Raw genomic sequence first — 18,833 nt, forward strand, 5'->3', positions numbered from 1 at the left:
CTGGTCTCTTGATCCAGATTTAATTGAGGGGACAGATCTGTGTAATCCCCATTTCACTGACTGAGCATGCAGAGTTGCAGCGGTCTGAGATGTAGGCGGGCAAACAGCACTATGTCCATTGCTGCTACCATTAAGCCAATAACTTCCATACACTGAGCCACTGAAGGGCGAGAAGTAGAATAAAGAACACGGCAGGAATTTAGAAGTTTTGACAACCTGGCCTCTGTCAGGTAAATCTTCATCTCTACAGAATCTATCAGAGTTCCTAGGAAGGAAATTCTTGTGAGAGGGGATAGAGAACTCTTTTCTTCGTTCACTTTCCACCCATGCAACCTCAGGAATGCCAGAATAATGTCTGTATGGGACATGGCGATTTGAAAATTCGACGCCTGTATTAGAATGTCGTCTAGGTAAGGGGCTACTGCTATACCCGTGGCCTTAGGACCGCTAGGAGTGATCCCAGAACCTTTGTAAAGATTCTTGGTGCCGTAGCTAACCCAAAAGGGCAGAGCCACAAACTGGTAATGCCTGTCTAGGAAGGCGAACCTGAGAAACCAATGATGATCTCCGTGTATCGGAATGTGCAGATAAGCATCCTTTAAGTCCACGGTAGTCATATATTGACCCTCCTGGATCATAGGTAGGATGGTTGGAATAGTCTCCATCTTGAAGGATGGGACCCTGAGAAATTTGTTTAGGATCTTGAGATCTAAGATTGGTCTGAAGGTTCCCTCTTTCTTGGGAACCACAAATAGATTTGAATAGAAGCCTTGCCCGTTCCTGCTTTGGAACTGGGTGGATCACTCCCATAACTAGGAGGTCTTGAACACAATGTAAGAATGCCTCTCTCTTTATCTGGTTTGCAGATAATTGTGAGAGATGAAATCTTCCTTTTGGGGAAGAAGCTTTGAAGTCCAGAAGATATCCCTGGGACACAATTTCCAACGCCCAGGTATCCTGGACATCTCTTGCCCAAGCCTGGGCGAAGAGAGAGAGAGTCTGCCCCCTACTAGATCCGTTACCGGATCGGGGGCTGATCTTTCATGCTGTATTAGAGGCAGCAGCAGGTTTTTTGGCCTGCTTTCCTTACTTCCAAGCCTAGTTTGGTCTCCAGACCGGCTTGGACTGGGCAAAATTTCCCTCTTGTTTTGTATTAGAGGAAGTTGAAGCTGCGCCACTCTTGAAGTTTCAAAAGGCACAAAAATTAGGCTGTTTGGTCCTTAATTTGTTGGATCAATCCTGAGGAAGGGCGTGACCTTTTCCTCCAGTAATATCAGAAATGATCTCCTTCAGTCCAGGCCCGAATAGGGTCTGCCCCTTGAAGGGAATGTTGAGAAGCTTAGACTTTGAAGTAACGTCAGCTGACCAGGATTTAAGCCATAGCGCACTACGCTCCTGAATAACAAAACCGGATTTCTTAGCCGTTAGTTTGGTTAAATGAACAACGGCGTCAGAAATAAATGAATTGGCTAGCTTAAGAGCTTTAAGCTTGTCAAGGATATCATCCAATGGGGTTTCTACCTGTAGAGCCTCTTCTAGAGACTCAAACCAGAAGGCCGCAGCAGCAGTGACAGGAGCAATGCATGCAAGGGGCTGGAGAATAAAACCCTGTTGAATAAAAAATTTCTTAAGGTAACCCTCTAATTTTTTGTCTATTGGATCTAGAAAAGCACAACTGTCCTCGGCAGGGATAGTTGTACGCTTCGCTAGAGTAGAGACTGCTCCCTCCACCTTAGGGACCGTTTGCCACAAGTCCCGTGTAGCGGCATCTATGGGAAACATCTTTTTAAAAACAGGAGGGGGAGAGAACGGTACACCTGGTCTATCCCATTCCTTAGTAATAATTTCTGAAAACCTCTTAGCTATTGGAAAAACATCAGTGTAAACAGGCACTGCGTAGTATTTATCCAATTTACACAATTTCTCTGGGACTACAATGGCGTCAGTGTCATCCAGAGTTGCTAAAACCTCCCTGAGCAACATGCGGAGGTGTTCAACCTGATTCTGATATGTCTACATTTAAATTTAAGCTTGACGTGTCTTCCCTGAGTCCGAAAAATCACCCACAGATAGAAGCTCTCCTTCTTCGGCTTCTGCACATTGTGAGGGTATATCAGACATAGCTACTAAAACGTCAGAGAGCTCTGTATTTGTTCTAGCCCCAGAGCTGTCTCGCTTTCCTTGTAACCCTGGCAGTTTGGACAATACTTCTGTAAGAGTATGATTCATAACTGCCGCCATGTCTTGTAAAGTATACGCAATGGGCACGCTAGATGTACTTGGCGCCCCTTGAGCGGGAGTTAAAGGCTCTGACACGTGGGAAGAGTTAGTCGGCATAACTTCCCCCTTGTCAATTTCCTCTGGTGATAAATCTTTTAAAGCCAGAATATGGTCTTTATAACTTATAGTAAGGTCAGTGCATTTGGTACACATTCTAAGAGGGGGTTCCACAATGGCTTCTAAACATGTCATGTCTCTATGTCAGACATGTTTAACAGACTAGTAATGAGACCAGCAAGCTTTGAAAACACTTTAATTAATGTGAAAAAGCAGAATATAAAAAACGGTACTGTGCCTTTAAGGGAAAAAAAACAAACACAAAAACTGCAAAACAGTGAAAAAAGCAGTTAACTCTATGAAATTTTTACAGTGTATATAATAGACTAAAATAGCATTGCACCCACTTGTAAATGGATGATTAACCCCTCAGGTTCAAAAACGAAGCAAAAAAACTGTAAAAACCGTTATAACAGTCACAAGCAAACTGCCACAGCTCTACTGTGGCTCCTACCTTCCCATAAAACGACTTTTGTAGGCACAAAAACCCTTTACAGAGGTCCAATATGTCAGGGGACTCCTTCAGGGAAGCTGGATGTCTCAGAATGTAAAAACAACTGCGCAATTAGAGCGTGAAAATAGGCCCCTCCCACCATGCACTCAAAGTGAAAGGGCCATAAATAACTACTCCTAGGAGAAAAATAACAGCCATGTGGAAAACTAGGCCCCAAATAAAGATTTATCACCTCAGTAAAAAAACGTTCTTTTATATATATGCAAACGTTTTACATACTAAGCCATAATAGAAAGTAATATGAAAATTACCCTTTACTATAAGCATGATGCCAGTCGTTATTAAATCACTGCAATCAGGCTTACCTTAACTATATCAGGCACTGTCAGCATGTTCTAGTTCCTATTATCCTCTATAAAAAAATATACTGAACATACCTCAGGGCAGTTAATTCTGCAGGCCGTTCTCCCAGCTGAAGTTTCCCCATACTCTTCAGTTATGTGTGAGAACAGCAGTGGGCCTTAGTTACAACCTGCTAAGATCATCAAAAACCTCAGGCAAATTCTTCTTCTAATTTCTGCCTGAGGTAATAAAACAGTACAACGCCGGCACCGTTTAAAAAAACAAACTTTTGATTGAAGATAAACTACACTAATTCACCACATCTCTCTAGCTACTTCCCTTGTCGAGAGCTGCAAGAGAATGACTGGAGGTGGCAGTTAGGGGAGGAGCTATATAGACAGCTCTGCTGTGGGTGATCCTCTTGCAGCTTCCTGTTGGGAAGGAGAATATCCCACAAGTAATGGATGAATCCGTGGACTGGATACACCTTACAAGAGAAATTAACATTTTATTACCTTATCTCTCCTATAACCCACTGAGAGTGTAATTTCTTCTGCTGGCTGTGTTAACACAGCTTGGCCTTGAGGCCAAAAACTTTCAGGATGGGTGGGGATACCACAGGCTAAATAAACTATTTCAAATGCCAATATAAGGGTAATGGAAATACTTGTAAACAATTTAATACACTCCAGCAGGTAAAGTGGATTATTGGGAACAAATTAAAAAGGGAGAAAAATTGAGTAAACTGTCCCTTTAAGTAGATTTATTTTACCAAGAATAGTGAGAGGAAGAGTTGCCCATCTTTTGAGAGTCTCGCAGAATTGATTAACCCCATTACTTATATTCAGAGAATACCATTCTGTTGGGTCAATGGATATTTAATACCTAGATACGTTAGGGAGTGTTTTTCTGAATCCATAGTACTTCTAACTTGCTTTTGTTGATTCTATACCCGGAAAAGGATCCAAACCTCTCTATGATCGGACAAATGGTATTAAAATTTTTCTTTTTGTTTTTAGAGAATACTAAGCCAGCCGGGTAGGTGAGCGGTCGCACATTCTTTGAGCTACGACCAAACTTCAGTTTTTTTCATCTAGTACCGCTCACCTCCCGTAAAAGTCAGCCTGAGCTTGCTTGCTAATCTTATCCTGGGCATTTAGCCCTAGAAGCAGCGGAGTACTGCACGGCTCTGAGGAGTTTGAGGCCTGAGGAGACCGAACAGCGTCTGGGTGAAGCCAGCAGCTATCTTGGTTGCCAGGCGAAGTTACAACGGCTTAAATCCCTTCAATACTACAAAGAGCTAAAAAGTTAGTCCAAACACCTCGACACAGGTCTACAGCAGCGATTTATACTACTTTGCAAACCGGGTCAAGATAAAGAGGTACTTGGAGAAGGGAAATACTCCTACACCATTTATTTTCTATTGTACACTGCGCAACAGCTTATCACCCGTACGTGGTGTGTACCTGGGTCATGGTCCTCACTCACCTAATAACACCTACAGCAGATAGTGCTATTATGAAGGGGGCTACCGATTTCTATAATAAGCTACAAAACCTACTCCGTGATCACCACAATGCTCTTGAAGATAAGCTGTACGCAATTTAAGCAACAACTGACCTTCCCTGCAAGTACCTCAGCAGATTGTGATGGTGGGGGTGCATTGGAGCCCCGGCGCTCTCCAGCTACTCTTACCAGTCTGAAAGCAAATTCTATGCTATGTGGGATTGTGGGGGGCTCGGCTGTGGCTGCAAGTTTAAGGAGTGTTTGAGAGAGCAATGCAGCTTTAATGTTGAAGGACACACATACTTCTACAGAGTATTGGTCAGGAATAGCAACATGTCATGAGAAATCCACAAGGAGCCTGGCTCAAATTTTGGGTGAAGTTTGGTCACAAATTTCTAGCTCCTTCCCAATTTCTATACCTCATGACATTTTTTGTGCAGATTGGTTACCCCTTCAGTAGGATCCTGGAGGCTCACTTTAGCTGGACACTGGTTTTACGATGGAGAGAACTGGACTGAACTAAATACAATAACTTTGTATGTTCTAGTACTATTGGTACAGTATGGCATGGGAATAGACTGACACACGTGTTGAATATGGTTGATAGCACAGGTTACTTTTTTCACAAGTACACTATGCATCTTTGATTCTGCTGCAAATTTAGCTACATCCCACTGTACTATATTGAATAACTGTTGCCGTTGATTGTATGGCTTTGCTTCCAAGGATGAAACTCCTCATTGTCTGTTATTTGTAGGTTTACACGTACGGATGCCTCTGTATATTACTAGAAAGCTGGTCAACTTATAGGCATCTTATTATTCTTTATTCTTTTCTCTCTCCGAGATATCCCAGCCATACTTCTAGTAATGTAGCACATGTTTTTCAATTGATTTTATACTAGTTCTCATTGTTATTTTTTTGTTTTTAGTGTGTGATATAATGCGCAAAATCTATAACCTGATGACGTGGCCATTGTTGTACTGAGATTCGTGGTTTTGATAGGAAACAGTTGCCATAATACTAATGTGTGCTGGACCCGCACAGCTATCATCATTTTTGGTCTCCCTACACATAATATCCCAACAGAGCTACATTCACCATGTTTACACAAATGGTTTAGAATTTTGCTTTAGAAATGTAGGACCTAGTAGGTGGAGTTTAGATTATTTTGTAGATATACCTCTTTTAATGCTTTTCATAGCTCAGTTTGGATAACTTTATATTTTGCTGTGGTTTTACAGGGTACTGTAGGACAGGACAATAACATTTGCACCAGAGGTTAACTACTTCATCACATTGATCAGCCTTACATTTTACACATTTGCACATTGCCTGGGCACTTACATTGTACTAATAGCTTATTAGTTTTTTTACATAATAAATAGTAAGCAAGTTTAGGCAACATAGTATAACTTTATGCTTCAAAGTACTCCATTTTCTATTAGCTGCCGCTGACTCCTACTTTGAATATATTTCCACTTTATAATGTCCCTACCAATTACTAAAGGTTGTAGACAATCTCTGCGATAGACTTTGCCTCTAGTCTTGCATTGTTGACTGATTTTGTTGGTGAGGATCCAATGTGAGGTTACATCCGTTTTACATCCATTTAGCTCGGATGGTTGATCTAGTTGAGACTGAGATACATGTATTCTTGCTTCTGTGAATTTGTCTTGGATAGAAATATATTGCTGGCATACTCCCCTTTACTATTCTAATTATTCCATTAGGTCTGTAGATATATAACCATCCCTATAATTATGGATCTATACTATAATATTATTGAGAGCCTGGAAATGCTGTGTTTGCAGGTTAAGGACAAAGCATATTCTATTTTTAGAACCTATCTAATCTCTGCCATAACTGACCCACCTCTCACGGAATAGGGCCCATGCCCGAGCGACGGGGTCTAATTATTTAAGAGAGTGGAACACAAACCTTAACTTACTATAATACCCGCATAGTCGCATTTGTTTCTTGATTAATTTAGAACTCAACAAACTATAGCGGTTTTAGGACTGCAGACCTCTTATTTCCGTTGCTTTAGCCAATATAGCTCTATTAAATTATAACTAACAACATAAATACCAGTCTTCAGCTACATGGGATGTTTATGTCTATCTGGCAGCACCTACAGACCGCAACCACTGGGCAAGCCTTAGCCTGAATTAGCATTTGTTTTAAACAGTTTCTAACAATTACATAAACGTAGGGGACATTTGAGTGTTTCATCGGTACCCTGGGGCCCACATGCGAACTAAAGCTATTAAATTAAACTATCCATTTACTATTAGACCATTACAATGCTCTACACATAATACTCTGATCAAACTATGCTACACAATTGGTTTAGAACTTAAGGTTCCACTATGACAGACAGGACACTAGCTCAATTTATGCTCAACCCACTTATGCTGCCTTTCTAACAATTTATATGTTTGTGAGATGTTCTATATAGATAGGTCATCTTGCATTGTTGTTGCTTGTTAAGTTTTGAGCCATGATGCAATTAGTCCTTCAGTTTTCTCTTTTTGTGGAGGCATGACTTTTAGTTCATGCTATCCACCACTCTTAAATAACCACCCCCCCCCCTCCTCATATAATACGCCTCCTAGTTGAGGAAGACCAACTATGTGGTTTCTCTCGCCTATACCACACCCTTAACTATTCTCTTTACAGTAACTCTCCCATTGTAATAGAGTGTTAATTTTATATTCCTTACCCAGTTTAATAAAATTGATTGACACCACTAATGTGAGTTTAAAATTCTGAATCTCATATTTTGTACATTATAACTTGAATAATTGCTATGTATACTTGTATTTACTTTTTCCTCGATGACAAGAAATATATGATTTCAGTATACTTCAAAGAGACAAAAAAAAAACAACTTGAAATGTGAGGTTTGGATTGTTATATACATGTTCAAATATTTTTCTGTGATAGAACAATATTCCTGTTTAGATATATTCTATTCTGTAGTTCCATATCTTTTGGGATATCCCATGTATGTTGTATCTTGTAATTAACCTCAATAAAAAAAAAAACTTTCCTCAAATTAATGTTCGAGGAGCGTCCCTTCATAAATTCTGTTTGATCAGGATGTATAATTGTATCTAGAGAGGTTTGTATTCTTTTTGACAATATACTTGTTATGATCTTATAATCAATGTTCAAGAGTGAAATCGGTCTATATGAGTCAATTAAATTAGAATTTTTCCCAGGCTTGGGGATTATAATTGTGGATTCATTAAAATCTTCTAATGGTTTGAGTTGACCTGTCCAAAACTTGTTCAGCAATAAGGTTAAGGTTGGAGTTATCTCGTCAATGAGTATCTTATAGAACTCGGATGGAAGTCCATCTGGGCCTGCCGCTTTATTATTTGCCAAGGATTTGATTGTTTGCTGTATTTCTTTTTCTTTTTTTTTTTTTATAATTTTTATTGAGGTGAGAAATTGGCATACAAACAAAAAATTGCAGCAGTATACAGTAGAAATCTAGAATGGCTTATAACAGGGTACAATGCGTAAATTCTAGGTTGATAAACATTACATGTGGTCTCAATCACGTTAAGCAATATGTAAAACATCTTCATCTGCCACATGGATAAAAGAAAAGTAATACAATAGGTCACTGAAATGCCAATAAAAGTATAGAACCTTCATATTTATCTAAACGGCCGCTCTTGGGCCTCAAAACAAACAATATTAAACAGCTATAACGGAAGGTTACTCCAAGGATAAGAGGCCCCTTTTGGACCCCATCATGAAAACCTCAGATTTTAGTATAATTGCGCTATAGGATTGGTATAAAACACGCTTAAGTAAGTAAATTTAATTTAACAGGGTGGTATAGTATTAGAAAGCTGTAAGTAAGACTCTGCAAGAGATAGTACTAAACAATCCTGCACAACATGGGGGGAAAAGTAGTGCTAATATATTTATGTAGTGCAAGATATAATTGTAAGAAGGGGGAAATAAGGTGTGGTATTAACGAGAGAAACCACATAATTCACTCTCCTAAAAATAGGAGATATATTAAGGGGGGGGGGGGGAGGTGGGAAGTTACGCACGGTGGACAAATTGTAAAAGTTGCGTTATGAGCCACAACAGGTCTGAGGGATGCACAAGCCCCATACTATGTGAAAAAAATTTCCTGGGCGCGTTGGGTACTTTTCAACTAATGCACTGTCCTTCGCTACCATGAATGATGAATTATCAACTCATTAGAGTGTAAATACTGTAGTGAAGGAATGATTTCCTATATATGAGTGGAAAACTAGAATTTTAATATGGGCAGGGAAAAGATGATAGGTTATCTTGCAAAGCTAGAAAGGGGAAACAAAGTAAGTAACGAGGTATACTGCAAGAATTGCTAATAGAAAGTATGAGCAGGGTGCGGCATAGACTAGATGAGCTGTATATTCAGCCCTCCTTACATAGGAGGTATGTTATGTGTGTGTGGGGGGGGGAGTGATAATGTAAATGAGATAGTGTCCACAAGTTTCAATAAAATCAGGCAGTAGGTCTATGTGGGTGATTTTACAGGTGTATGGGTTACTAAGATATACATGGGATTGGGTCAGTTATGTGCCGAATCTTTATTATACCTGGGTTAGAAAGATTGAAAACTCTGAGATAAGAGACAAAAGATCCATCATGGATTATGAGGCTTAGTTGTGGTATTGTGAGGAGAGGGGTTATATGCAGTGGCAATAGTGCAGGTCCAGCCCGCCCTAGAATACCACTCTAAATACTGACAGGAAGTGCAGCACAACATAAGATAGGGATGATCAGAATTACAAGTAGGGAGCTCAACATATAGGAAATGTAATAACAGAGAAACCTGTATATGCACATATATATGTGAACGTGCTGTTTGACCTGCAACGACATTTATATAGTTTTCAGGGTGTCATACTTAGAACTAATAGGCATCAGGTAAGTGGATCAATCCACCAAGGTGTGATCACATAGGAAAAAGTAAATTCTTTAATCCTAGCTTGCCATGAGGTCCCCTGTCAGTATACAAGTTAAAAATGTGGAAGGCTCAGACATCTCGGCCGCAGATGTCCAAGCTCTCAGTGGCATTTAAACTAGTAGGGAACACCATAGCAGAGATCCCCTTAAGAGAGTATACATAGCAGGCTAACACATGTAGAGGGAGGGAAAAAGGACATTGGTTGGTAATTTAGTTGAGTCATGAATAGTACCGTAGTACACATCACATTCAGCACAGAAAAAACAACCCTCAAGGGGAGCATTTATAACTACTTAACATAATAAACTTGTCCAGTTGGAAACAAGGTATAATAGACATATCTTTCACTCAAAATCCATAAAGACTATATATATATTTTTGTAAGCACAAACCCACACTGCTAACGCCCAAAAGTTCAGCTGCACCCTGAAATTGCTATCCCCATAATATATTGCCATAGTTAGCAGTAAACAGCATATTACATTCACTTTATGTAAATTTAACAAAAACCCTAAGGGCAGTAGGCTATGGCAGAATACTGACATAATGCTGATAATCAGAGACTCAAATGCTGGCTTGCAAAAAACATAATTTATGTAAGAACTTACCTGATAAATTAATTTCTTTCATATTAGCAAGAGTCCATGAGCTAGTGACGTATGGGATATACATTCCTACCAGGAGGGGCAAAGTTTCCCAAACCTCAAAATGCCTATAAATACATCCCTCACCACACCCACAAATCAGTTTAACGAATAGCCAAGAAGTGGGGTGATAAGAAAAAAGTGCGAAAGCATAAAAAATAAGGAATTGGAATAATTGTGCTTTATACAAAAAATCATAACCACCACAAAAAAGGGTGGGCCTCATGGACTCTTGCTAATATGAAAGAAATGAATTACATAAATTATGTTTTCTTTCATGTAATTAGCAAGAGTCCATGAGCTAGTGACGTATGGGATAATGACTACCCAAGATGTGGATCTTTCCACGCAAGAGTCACTAGAGAGGGAGGGATAAAAAAAAAAGACAGCCAATTCCGCTGAAAAATAAACTGATTTGTGGGTGTGGTGAGGGGTGTATTTATAGGCATTTTGAGGTTTGGGAAACTTTGCCCCTCCTGGTAGGAATGTATATCCCATACGTCACTAGCTCATGGACTCTTGCTAATTACATGAAAGAAAAGAGTTACATAGGTAAGGTTAAGCTATGGACATGACACACTCTGGGAAAACTAATCAATATCTTGTGGTAGGTGACATGTTTAGAAGACTACACATTTGGATTATAATAACGGGTGAACATATGCATTTCTATATTGCATCCAGTGGAGATCAAACACAGTCCGGTAAAATACAAACATGTCTGTCCCAGAATATTTCACCGCTGCAGGGGTCCAGCTGGGAGTATATGTACTAGCCGATACTGGCCCTATGAGAAGTTGGTGGATTTCCCTTTAGCGTTAGTGTCTGAGCCGAAATTACCCCACAGTCAAACAGCACCAAAAACAGAGTCAGCTTAAGAAGTAGAAAAACGGACATTGTATGGGCCAAATAGAGCGTCATGTATTGAAGGGGGATATGCACCCCTACTGACTTCGTATCTATGTTGCGCTGTGCAGTTTCAGGGACCCGCCGTTATGTCCGTGAGCCAAATCTGGAGTGAGAGCTGTGGGTGGGTTTGTACTGGTGTGCGGGAGGGTGTCCGCAGCTACGGTTGTACTTACTGCCCCACTAGCCGCCAGAATATCAAGATGGCCTGGTTCTTTTGATGTGTCGCCCGTCTGTTCCACCATTGCTGTGTTGCAGTCAGGGAGAAAGCGCCGGGGCCCCGCAGCGCCACTCCCATCTCGTTCACTTAAGATTGACTCAGCAAGGTCGGGCTGCTGAGGCCGACAGCCGCCATTTCTTTGAGGAGCAGCATACAGCTTGTCAGCCAGACTAGCGTGGTGGCTTTCGAGTAGGTATCTTATCTCCTCCAAAAAGTGATATGGAATCATCATAGTGCAGGATGGGTCGGAACCCTTGAGAGATAACATAATTTATGCTTACCTGATAAATTCCTTTCTTCTGTTGTGTGATCAGTCCACGGGTCATCATTACTTCTGGGATATAACTCCTCCCCAACAGGAAATGCAAGAGGATTCACCCAGCAGAGCTGCATATAGCTCCTCCCCTCTACGTCAGTCCCAGTCATTCGACCAAGAATCAACGAGAAAGGAGTAACCAAGGGTGAAGTGGTGACTGGAGTATAATTTAAAAAATATTTACCTGCCTTAAAACAGGGCGGGCCGTGGACTGATCACACAACAGAAGAAAGGAATTTATCAGGTAAGCATAAATTATGTTTTCTTCTGTTATGTGTGATCAGTCCACGGGTCATCATTACTTCTGGGATACCAATACCAAAGCAAAAGTACACGGATGACGGGAGGGATAGGCAGGCTCATTATACAGAAGGAACCACTGCCTGAAGAACCTTTCTCCCAAAAATAGCCTCCGAAGAAGCAAAAGTGTCAAATTTGTAAAATTTGGAAAAAGTATGAAGCGAAGACCAAGTTGCAGCCTTGCAAATCTGTTCAACAGAGGCCTCATTCTTAAAGGCCCAAGTGGAAGCCACAGCTCTAGTGGAGTGGGCTGTAATTCTTTCAGGAGGCTGCTGTCCAGCAGTCTCATAGGCTAAACGTATTATGCTACGAAGCCAAAAAGAGAGAGAGGTAGCAGAAGCTTTTTGACCTCTCCTCTGTCCAGAATAAACGACAAACAGGGAAGAAGTTTGGCGAAAATCTTTAGTTGCCTGCAAGTAGAACTTGAGGGCACGAACTACATCCAGATTGTGTAGAAGACGTTCCTTCTTTGAAGAAGGATTTGGACACAGGGATGGAACAACAATCTCTTGATTGATGTTCCTGTTAGTGACTACCTTAGGTAAGAACCCAGGTTTAGTACGCAGAACTACCTTGTCTGAGTGAAAAATCAGATAAGGGGAATCACAATGTAAGGCTGATAACTCAGAAACTCTTCGAGCCGAGGAAATAGCCATTAAAAACAGAACTTTCCAAGATAACAATTTTATATCAATGGAATGAAGGGGTTCAAACGGAACACCCTGTAAAACGTTAAGAACTAAGTTTAAACTCCATGGCGGAGCAACAGCCTTAAACACAGGCTTGATCCTAGCTAGAGCCTGACAAAAGGCCTGGACGTCTGGATCTTCTGACAGACGCCTGTGTAACAAGATGGACAGAGCTGAAATCTGTCCCTTTAATGAGCTAGCTGATAAACCCTTTTCTAAGCCTTCTTGTAGAAAAGACAATATCCTAGCGATCCTAACCTTACTCCAGGAGTAACCTTTGGATTCGCACCAGTATAGGTATTTCCGCCATATTTTATGGTAAATCCTTCTGGTAACAGGCTTCCTAGCCTGAATCAGGGTATCAATAACCGACTCAGAAAAACCACGTTTTGATAAAATCAAGCGTTCAATTTCCAAGCAGTCAGCTTCAGAGAAGTTAGATTTTGATGTTTGAATGGACCCTGTATCAGAAGGTCCTGTCTTAGAGGTAGAGACCAAGGCGGACAGGATGACATGTCCACTAGATCTGCATACCAAGTCCTGCGTGGCCATGCAGGTGCTATTAGAATTACTGATGCTCTCTCCTGTTTGATTTTGGCAATCAATCGAGGAAGCAGCGGGAAGGGTGGAAACACATAAGCCATCCCGAAGTTCCAAGGTGCTGTCAAAGCATCTATCAGAACTGCTTCCGGATCCCTGGATCTGGACCCGTAGCGAGGAAGTTTGGCGTTCTGGCGAGACGCCATGAGATCTATCTCTGGTTTGCCCCAACGTCGAAGTATTTGGGCAAAGACCTCCGGATGAAGTTCCCACTCCCCCGGATGAAAAGTCTGGCGACTCAAGAAATCCGCCTCCCAGTTCTCCACTCCCGGGATGTGGATTGCTGACAGGTGGCAAGAGTGAGACTCTGCCCAGCGAATTATCTTTGATACTTCCATCATTGCTAGGGAGCTTCTTGTCCCTCCCTGATGGTTGATGTAAGCTACAGTCGTGATGTTGTCCGACTGAAACCTGATGAACCCCCGAGTTGTTAACTGGGGCCAAGCCAGAAGGGCATTGAGAACCGCTCTCAATTCCAGAATGTTTATTGGCAGGAGACTCTCCTCCTGATTCCATAGTCCCTGAGCCTTCAGAGAATTCCAGACAGCGCCCCAACCTAGTAGGCTGGCGTCTGTTGTTACAATTGTCCAGTCTGGCCTGCTGAATGGCATCCCCCTGGACAGGTGTGGCCGATAAAGCCACCATAGAAGAGAATTTCTGGTCTCTTGATTTAGATTCAGAGTAGGGGACAAATCTGAGTAATCCCCATTCCACTGACTTAGCATGCATAATTGCAGCGGTCTGAGATGTAGGCGTGCAAAAGGTACTATGTCCATTGCCGCTACCATCAAGCCGATCACCTCCATGCATTGAGCTACTGACGGGTGTTGAATGGAATGAAGGACACGGCATGCGTTTTGAAGCTTTGTTAACCTGTCTTCTGTCAGGTAAATCTTCATTTCTACAGAATCTATAAGAGTCCCCAAGAATGGAACTCTTGTGAGAGGAAAGAGAGAACTCTTCTTTTCGTTCACTTTCCATCCATGCGACCTTAGAAATGCCAGAACTAACTCTGTATGAGACTTGGCAGTCTGAAAGCTTGAAGCTTGTATTAGAATGTCGTCTAGGTACGGAGCTACCGAAATCCCTCGCGGTCTTAGTACCGCCAGAAGGGCACCCAGAACCTTTGTGAAGATTCTTGGAGCCGTAGCCAATCCGAATGGAAGAGCTACAAACTGGTAGTGCCTGTCTAAGAAGGCAAACCTTAGATACCGGTGATGATCTTTGTGGATCGGAATGTGAAGGTAAGCATCCTTTAAATCCACAGTGGTCATGTACTGACCCTCTTGGATCATGGGTAAAATTGTCCGAATAGTTTCCATTTTGAACGATGGAACTCTTAGGAATTTGTTTAGAATCTTTAAATCTAAGATTGGCCTGAAAGTTCCCTCTTTTTTGGGAACCACAAACAGGTTTGAGTAGAACCCTTGTCCTTGTTCCGACCGCGGAACCGGATGGATCACTCCCATTAATAACAGATCTTGTACGCAGCGTAGAAACGCTTCTTTCTTTATCTGGTTTGTTGACAACCTTGACAGATGAAATCTCCCTCTTGGGGGAGATAATTTGAAGTCTAGAAGGTATCCCTGAGATATGATCTCTAGTGCCCAGGGATCCTGAACATCTCTTGCCCAGGCCTGGGCGAAGAGAGAGAGTCTGCCCCCCACTAGATCCGGTCCCGGATCGGGGGCTCTCGATTCATGCTGTCTTTGGGGCAGCAGCAGGTTTCCTGGCCTGCTTGCTCTTGTTCCAGGCCTGGTTAGGCATCCAGCCTTGCCTGTAACGAGCAACAGCTCCTTCCTGTTTTGGTGCAGTGGAGGTTGATGCTGCTCCTGTTTTGAAATTCCGAAAGGGACGAAAATTAGACTGTCTAGCCTTAGCTTTGGCTTTGTCTTGGGGTAGGGCGTGGCCCTTACCTCCTGTAATGTCAGCGATAATTTCTTTCAAACCGGGCCCAAATAAAGACTGCCCCTTGAAAGGTATATTAAGTAATTTGGACTTAGAAGTAACATCTGCTGACCAGGATTTTAGCCACAGCGCCCTACGTGCCTGTATGGCGAATCCTGAGTTCTTAGCCGTAAGTTTGGTTAAATGTACTACGGCCTCCGAAATGAAAGAATTAGCTAGTTTAAGGACTCTAAGCCTGTCCGTAATGTCGTCTAGCGTAGATGAACTAAGGTTCTCTTCCAGCGACTCAATCCAAAATGCTGCCGCAGCCGTAATCGGCGCGATACATGCAAGGGGTTGCAATATAAAACCTTGTTGAACAAACATTTTCTTAAGGTAACCCTCTAATTTTTTATCCATTGGATCTGAGAAAGCACAGCTATCCTCCACCGGGATAGTGGTACGCTTAGCTAAAGTAGAAACTGCTCCCTCCACCTTGGGGACCGTTTGCCATAAGTCCCGAGTGGTGGCGTCTATTGGAAACATCTTTCTAAATATTGGAGGGGGTGAGAACGGCACACCGGGTCTATCCCACTCCTTAGTAACAATTTCAGTTAGTCTCTTAGGTATAGGAAAAACTTCAGTACTCGCCGGTACCGCAAAGTATTTATCCAACCTGCACAGTTTCTCTGGTATTGCAACAGTGTTACAATCGTTGAGAGCTGCTAAGACCTCCCCTAGTAATACACGGAGGTTCTCCAATTTAAATTTAAAATTTGAAATATCTGAGTCCAATCTGTTTGGATCAGAACCGTCACCCACAGAATGAAGCTCTCCGTCCTCATGCTCTGTGAGCTGTGACGCAGTATCAGACATGGCCCTAGCATTGTCAGCGCACTCTGTTCTCACCCCAGAGTGATCACGCTTGCCTCTTAGTTCTGGTAATTTAGACAAAACTTCAGTCATAACAGTAGCCATATCTTGTAATGTTATCTGTAATGGCCGCCCAGATGTACTAGGCGCCATAATATCACGCACCTCCCGGGCGGGAGATGCAGGTACTGCCGCGTGAGGCGAGTTAGTCGGCATAACTCTCCCCTCGCTGTTTGGTGAAATTTGTTCACATTGTACAGATTGACTTTTATTTAAAGTAGCATCAATACAGTTAGTACATAAATTTCTATTGGGCTCCACCTTGGCATTGGAACAAATGACACAGATATCTTCCTCTGAGTCAGACATGTTTAACACACTAGCAAAAAAACTTACAACTTGGTTATAATCTTTTTTAGCAAAAACGTACTGTGCCTCAAAGAGGTACTAAACGATTAAATGACAGTTGAAATAATGAACTGAAAAACAGTTATAGCATCAAACTTTAAAACAACACAACTTTTAGCAAAGGTTTGTTCCCATTAGTAAAATAACAATAATTAAATTTGACATAAAAAATACAAAGCAACGTTTTTATTCACAGTCACTATAAGAATTCTCACAGCTCTGCTGAGAGAATTTACCTCCCTTAAAAGAAGTTTGAAGACCCCTGAGATCTGTCAGAGATGAACCGGATCATGCAGGAAATATAAAAGTAACTGACTGGAACTTTTTGATGCGTAGCAAAGAGCGCCAAAAACGGCCCCTCCCTCTCCCACACAGCAGTGAAGAGAAACGAAACTGTCACAAATAAAAGCAAAAAAGGCTGCCAAGTGGAAAATAATGCCCAAATATTTAATCACACAGTACCTCAGCAATGTAAACGATTCTACATTCCAGCAAAACGTTTAACATGATAATTAGTTATTAAAAGGATTAGTGACCTTTAACAGAGTAGTTCCGGTGAAATACCATCCCCAGAATACTGAAGTGTATACATACATGTCATTTTAACGGTATGGCAGGATTTTCTCATCAATTCCATTCAGAAAATAAAAACTGCTACATACCTCAATGCAGATTCATCTGCCCGCTGTCCCCTGATCTGAAGCCTTTACCTCCCTCAGATGGCCGAGAACAGCAATATGATCTTAACAACTCCGGTTAAAATCATAGTAAAAAACTCTGGCAGATTCTTCCTCAAACTCTGCCAGAGAAGTAATAACACGCTCCGGTGCTATTGTAAAATAACAAACTTTTGATTGAAGTCATAAAAACTAAGTATAATCACCATAGTCCTCTCACACATCCTATCTAGTCGTTGGGTGCAAGAGAATGACTGGGACTGACGTAGAGGGGAGGAGCTATATGCAGCTCTGCTGGGTGAATCCTCTTGCATTTCCTGTTGGGGAGGAGTTATATCCCAGAAGTAATGATGACCCGTGGACTGATCACACATAACAGAAGAAAGAAGGTTTACAGCTGCCCGTGAGTGGGGTAGATGGCTAGAGGTCTGCAAGATGGAGGCTCTCTCCCCCAACTCTGCAGTGTATAGCAGTGATGGAAGGCTGGTGCAGTCTCTCCGGACCCCAAAAAGTTCACAGGAATACTCTTTCAGTTCTTAGGTCTATCCACCTAGGTTCAGGGTTGAAAAAGATCACAATAAAGTGTAGAAAGACCTCTAAATTAAGATCCTGGGCCCGGGAGCTGCACCAGAACACGTCCTATCAGCTCTGCAGTTGGCTCCGCCCCCGCTGTATTTCTTTTTCTGTGATAGGTTCATTAATTTTCCCTAAATGGGATGCATCTATTCTAGGAGTCACGATTGATTTCCAAAATTTACCCTTCATGACTACATCTATTGGTTGTGATAAGTAAAGGTCAGAAAAATGTTCAAAAAATACTTTTTGTATCCATGTAATACCCTTTTCTTGAATTTTATTTATAAATATGGGTGCTTTTTGATTTTTTGTTATACGTGCTAAGAAGCTACAGACTTTATTGCCATATCTATAATACTGTGTGCATGTTTTTATATTCTCTGACTTCATTTTGAGCAAAAAAACTTCTCTATTTTGTTTAGCTTGAATATATTTTTTCCAATTATCTGAACTTTTTTGGGGATATACTTGGTGTACATATTAACAAGGGAATTGTTAACTTGTTTATATTGATTTGTTTTTTTCCTCAACTTTATCAGAAAAGTTGTAATTTCCCCTCTTAGTACTGCCTTAGCAGCATTCCGGTATATATGAGTTTTATTAAGATAATCGTTATTAAATCTATTGTATTCTGTCCATTTTTCAATCATAAAATTTATAAACTTAGTATTTTTTATAAAAAATTTAGGGGGAAAATTGGTTTTCCTGTTCTAAATTATGGGATTCAATGTAATCTAAATGGGGGCGTGATCTGAAATAGTTATCAAATCGATAAGTGCTTCCTGGATACTATCAACTAGTTTGTCTGAGACAAGAAAAAAAATTCTATCCTGGATAGGGTATTTTTAGACTTAGATAGACATGTATATTCTCTGTCATCTGGACGCATAGTTCTATATATATCCTGGACTTTCAGATACTGTAGTAATTTTTTTTTTTAAATATAACTTTTCCTTCTAGCCTGTAAATTTCTATCCACAGATTCCCTATCTCTGATAAATCCGAATTTATCCTGGATCTGTCTAATACCCTATTAGGGGTAAGATTAAAACTGCCTCCTAAAATTATGTTCGTATTAGTATACTTGATTAATTGGTCCCAAATTTTCTGCCAA

General features: G+C 41.2%; 1 protein-coding gene across 3 annotated transcripts in view; it reads right to left on the bottom strand.

Annotated features, from left to right (window-relative positions):
- The window catches only part of SLC23A2 (solute carrier family 23 member 2), a 363,505-nt gene that overhangs the window by 197,627 nt on the left and 147,045 nt on the right, over positions 1–18,833 (bottom strand). The window lies entirely within an intron of this gene.

The sequence above is a fragment of the Bombina bombina genome, chromosome 6, assembly GCF_027579735.1.
Source record: "Bombina bombina isolate aBomBom1 chromosome 6, aBomBom1.pri, whole genome shotgun sequence".
NCBI lineage: Eukaryota > Metazoa > Chordata > Amphibia > Anura > Bombinatoridae > Bombina > Bombina bombina.